At 45.2% G+C, this 5579-nt stretch overlaps 1 protein-coding gene across 1 annotated transcript in view; it reads right to left on the bottom strand.

Moving 5' to 3' along the window:
- The window catches only part of LOC106554356 (uncharacterized), a 127513-nt gene extending 122450 nt beyond the window's left edge, over window positions 1-5063 (bottom strand). The window contains exon 1 of the mRNA XM_087712368.1: window positions 4943-5063. The gene's annotated coding sequence lies outside the window, so the exon portion shown is untranslated. The remainder of the gene's footprint in view (window positions 1-4942) is intronic.
- Between the last annotated feature and the right edge of the window lie 516 nt (window positions 5064-5579).

Genomic DNA, 5579 nt, shown 5'->3' with positions numbered 1-5579 from the left:
CTCCAGGTCGTTAAGTCAGCCACACGGTTGTTAAGCGAATCCGGCTTCCCCACTGACTTTGCTCAAAAGGGGACGACGCCACGACCGTTGTAAATACGAGTCAAGTGGCCAAGTGCCCAGATTTTGATCCCCCCCCCCACAACCCGCCGTTAAGTATGAACAAACGGGGACCAGAAAGTTCATAAAATGAGACCGAACTCCCTGAAAAGTGTCACGTAGCAACATAAATTTTGGGCTACGTTCTGGTCGTAAGTCGAGGACATATTGTGTTATTTGAGCTGATGAGCAAGCTGTTAATTATATGATCGTTTTCCCGAGAAATCGCTCCCTACAGCTAGCAGAAATAATTCTAAATATCCTCCTGGCAATTAAAAATGCCGTGACTTTATAAGCTGGATGGCAGGCTATTATTAAAAAATAAATAATGACAATATCAAATTACCCAGCGGGGGAAAAAATGAGTTTTTAATTCTAGTTTCTGCTTGAATAAACATGCAACGGCCTCGGAACGAATTTAAATTGGGGTTTCAAATTTAGCCTACTTCCAAGCAGCGAACAGAGAGCCAGGAAACAGATCCACGTTGGTGAATTCTTCACCGAGTGACAATTTTTTTTTACCTATAAGTAGTCCTCGAGTTATGACCACTAATTCCCATCGCGGTGAGCACTTTTCAGGGAGTTTGGGCCCATTTTACGAACTTTCTTGCCCCCCCCCCCCATTGTTAAGTGAATACTCTCACTAGTTCAGTGAGTCATGTGGTCATTAAGTAAATCTGGCTTTCCCACAGATGTCGCAAAAGGGGATTGCAGGAACACCTGTGTGTGTGTGTGTGTGTGTGTGTGTGTGTGTGTGTGTGTGTGTGTGTGTGTGTGAATTTGAATTTGAATTTGAAGCCAAGCGTGTGAATTTGGATACGGTCGTAAGGGCGAATAAATGGTTGTTAAGTCACTTTTTTTCCAATCCTGTTGCAACTTCGGTCGCTAAATAAACTGTTGTAAGTTGAGGACCCTCTGTACACTAAGTATGGAATTGTTGTTTAAAGGGTGTCCTCAACTTACGGCAACAATGGGACTCAAAATTTATGTTGCTGAGCATTTAAAGGCCCCCAAATCAGCAGGTGATGATGAATTATAGTCCCGCCAAATGCATGGAAACTGGCTGGATGACTTTGGCCAATCACCAGGAGTTTGGGAGTTCTAGTCCCACCATAGGCACGAAAAAATCATCACCAAAAATCATCAAGCTAGCTTTCGTGCCTATGGTGGGACTAGAACTCCCAAACTCCTGGTGATTGGCCAAAGTCATCCAGCCAGTTTCCATGCATTTGGCGGGACTATAACTCACCATCACCTGCTGATTGGGCCAAACTCACCCACATACCTATCATGCCCTAAGGCAGGACTATACCTCACTGTCCCCTGGTGATTAGGCCAAACTCACTCAAGAGGGCTTTCATGTGTAAAGTGGGACTAGAACTCCCACTCTCCTGGTGACGGGCCCAAAGTTACCCAGCCGACTTTCATGTGTAACGCGCCACTAGAACTCACCATCTCCTGGTGATTGGCCCAAGGGTTAGCCAGCTGGCTTTCACTCCTAAACGGGGAACTAGAACTCCCAGTCTCCTGGCAATTGATCCAAAGGTATTTCCAATGAGTTAAAAAGTCGGCGGGCAGCAAAAATGCAGGAATGACTCCGAATGTTGGAGCGTAAGTTTACGGTCAAAACGGCAGGCTGAAGTCCAACAGGTTTGTGAGTCTCTCCCAAGACTCAAAGGGCAGGAAAATCATAGTTGTTCACCAAGTAGAAGACCCATAATCCCCAGACGCGCTTGGAAGGGATAACAGCAGTGAAAAAGGTTATTTATGGCACTTATGATTGGTACCTGCCCTTAGAACAGGTCCTTGCACTTATGACTGCGCCTGGCACTTATCGCTGGTCTTCACAGGTGCCCGCACCTTACATTTATGACACATCCTCACATTTATGACTGGTCCTTACACTTATGACCGGTACCCTCATTTATGACACATCCTCACATTTATCACCGGTCTTCAAACTTATGACAGGCGCCCGCACTTATGACGGGTCCTTGCACTTATGAATGTCCTCACATTTATGACTGATCCTTGCACTTATGACAGGTGCCCACATTTATGACAGATCCTCACACTTATGACTACTCCTCGCACTCGCACCCGGTCCAAACAATTATGACTTGTCCTTGCACTTATGGCTGGTCCTCACACTCACAACCGGTCCTCACACTTTTGATCAGTCCTCGCACTTATGACAGGTCCTCCCTTATGACTGGTCATCGAACTTATGATGGGTCTTCACACGTATGACACGTACCCACACTTATAACAGATCATCGCACTTATGTCTGGTCCTCGCACTTATGACCATCACGGCTGCACGATCAAAATTTGGGTGCTTGCAAACCAGCATCCATTTTATTGCCATCTGATTACCGAAGAAGCCCAACTTGCTTCATCATCCTGGTGATTCACTTAATGCAGGGATTCGCTAGGAACCAGGGCAAAAACAAAAAAATCAGGTACGACACTTAGCAACCATCTTGCTAAGCCAGGGGTCTCCATTCTTTTAAAAGTCTTTAAAAGACAACTTTTAAGGGCTTCTTGGCTTAAATTTCCAGACTTCAACTCCCAGAATCCCTCAGCCATCTTGGACAGCTAAAGAATTCTGGGTGTTGAAGTCCACAAGACTTCCAATTTGCAGACTTTAATTCCCAGAATCCCTCAGCCATCTTGGACAGCTAAAGAATTCTGGGTGTTGAAGTCCACAAGACTTCAATTTGCAGACTTTAATTCCCAGAATCCCTCAGCCATCTTGGACAGCTAAAGAATTCTGGGTGTTGAAGTCCACAAGACTTCAATTTGCAGACTTCAACTCCCAGAATCCCTCAGCCATCTTGGACAGCTAAAGAATTCTGGGTGTTGAAGTCCACAAGACTTCCAATTTGCAGACTTCAACTCCCAGAATCCCTCAGCCATCTGGGCTGGCTGATGAAATTTCTGGGTGTTGATGTCCACAAGACTTCCAATTCGCAGACTTCTAACTCCCAGAATTCAACAGGCCAATTTCACCAACGGAGGCATTCTGGGAACTGAAGTCCACAAGCCTTAAAGCTTAAATCGTGCAACGGAAATCCACGTCTCAAATTGCGGTCGTTAAATCGAGGACTCCCCCTACTGAATTCCCAGCAGGCAGATGGAAAGATGGAGGGGGTGTGCAAGACTCCTACAGCTGCCTGGGCCAAGATGGCCGGTCTCCAGAGCTTCTGGTCGGCCCAGATGTGTCGCTGCCTTTCCAACGCACATCTGGAAACTATCAGGTTGGAGGATATAAAGGCAGCAATTCTCCCTCTTTTTTTTTTTGTTTCCACTGCTTCCTCCCAGCCGAGAAAGCAGCAAGCCTTAAAAGGAACATTCTCGCGTATTATATGGCAACGTCCCAATTATATCAGCTCCCTTTGGCCTCCAAAAATGAGCTAATTTCCCCCAAATTTCCTCGGACTTTTTTTTCCCACGAAAAAAAAAAAAAGAGACCACAATAAGCCACAATTTAGCAACCTTGACAGGAATCCAAATACAGATCCACATCCAGAAATTATAAACTCGAAACCAAATTCTCCTTTCGTGTAATTTCTTCTGTCGCTCCGTGCAAGCTTTAAAGCCGGGATGAAACAGAGATTACGTGCTCTCCTCCATTGCATGCAGAAGGCAAGAGGTTTAAGGCCAAAAGCTGCAGCTTTTAAGCTGCCAGTTAAGGATCACCAATATATGAGCATTTAAGGTGAAATTCTTTGCTTTCAAAAACGTTTAATTTTATTTTTTTTAAATAAAAAAAAAGGAGAGGGTTTTAACACAAATCGGGCTGAATACATTTGGAATGAGGTTGGACTAGAAGGCCTCTAGGCCCTTCCCAACTCTGCATTTCTATAAGGGCCTCCTCCTCGAGCAGGGGGTTGGACTAGAAGACCTCCGAAGTCCCTTTCCAACTCTTTCATTCTGTACTCCTGGGGATGAAAAGAAAAACTGAAGAGAACGAATGGGGGAGAAATTTTATAGTTTGGGGTGGAATTGTGGGGTCCCTGAGAATTGTCTGGGTGGACATTTATGACCCAACAAGGGAATGTCATCAGTGCTAGTAAAAATAGGATATGTAGAGAGGGAGGAGGAAGAGAAAGGGGAGGGGAGGAGGAATGGGGGACGAAGAGGAGGAGGAGGAAGGACTTTGGGGTCCTTGATGCTGTCTGAGATGGGGGGGGGTTCTTGCGGACTTTTCATGAGCCAAGGTGGCGCAGTGGTTAGGGTGCAGTACTGCAGGCCACTTCAGCTGACTGCTATCTGCAGTTCGGCGGTTCAAATCTCACCAGGCTCAAGGTTGACTCAGCCTTCCATCCTTCCGAGGTGGGTGAAATGAGGACCCAGACTGTGGGGGCGATATGCTGACTCTGTAAACCGCTTAGAGAGGGCTGAAAGCCCTAGGAAGCGGTATATAAGTCTAAGTCTCAATGTAAGTCTCAATAAGAGAAACGCCATCAGTGCCAGTAAAAATAGGATATGAAGAGAGGAAGATGAGGAGGAGGAGGAAGAGGAAGTGGAGAAGGGGGAGGAGGAAGGGGGGAGAGCAGGAAGAGGAGGAGGGGGAAGTGAAGGAGAAAGAAGTGGAGTAGGTAGAAGTGGAGTAGGGAGAAGGGGGGAGGAGGAGGAAAAGAAGGAAGAGAAAGGGAAGGAGGAAAGGAAGGAGGAAAGGAAGAGGAGGGAAAAAAAGGAGGAAGGGAAAGAAAAGGAGGAAGAAGTGTGTCTCCAGAAGGCAGCAGAATAATCTCCATTCAAAAGGGCAAAAGTTGACCCCGAGTTCAGGCGTGTCCTGAAACACACGATGTGTGTTCTTACAACGGTTAGTAAGTCTTACCTTAAGACGAGAAATCTCTCTGCGGGTTCTGAAGTTCACAGATCTCTTTCTCTGCAAAAAAAAAATACCAAGAAAAGGAAAATTGAAAAAGTGTGGTTTTCTTTGCGTTAACCCATACGGGATTTTCGCTTATCGTTATTGTCTTTCATTATTTTTTGGGGGGGGGTCTCATTCAGCTTTTCCTGTGCTCACAGGATCAACGAGTTATTAAGGGAATAATCCGAATGACAAAGCTACTTAAAACGTTGTTCAGGATCAACTTTGATTAAGTTAATACTCTTTGCAGTGTTCCATTTACCGAAGAGGTGAATGGGACAACAAGGGGGAGGGATGCGGATGGCCTAACGCCATGTTTCCAAACTTTCCGGTAATCCTCAACTTTACTGCCTCGATTTACGACGAAAATTAAGCCCAAAATTTAACTTGCTAAAAAGGGTCTTATGGGAAGAAACTTTTTTTTGTTTTATAACTAGTCCTTGACTTACAACAATCGACCTCTAAATTTAACGTGCTAAGGAGTCTTACAAGGAAAAAATTCACTTCTTTTATAGGTAGTCCTCGATTTACGACCGCAGTTGAGCTCAAAATTTAACTTGCTAAACGGGCCTTACAAGCCAAAAAATAATTATTTCTTTTA

Source organism: Thamnophis sirtalis, unplaced genomic scaffold (assembly GCF_051295495.1).
Source record: "Thamnophis sirtalis isolate CommonGarterSnake01/CBP01778 unplaced genomic scaffold, rThaSir2_p1.2 scaffold_4, whole genome shotgun sequence".
Classification (NCBI taxonomy): domain Eukaryota; kingdom Metazoa; phylum Chordata; class Lepidosauria; order Squamata; family Natricidae; genus Thamnophis; species Thamnophis sirtalis.
This window is presented reverse-complemented; position numbering and strand designations above follow the sequence as displayed.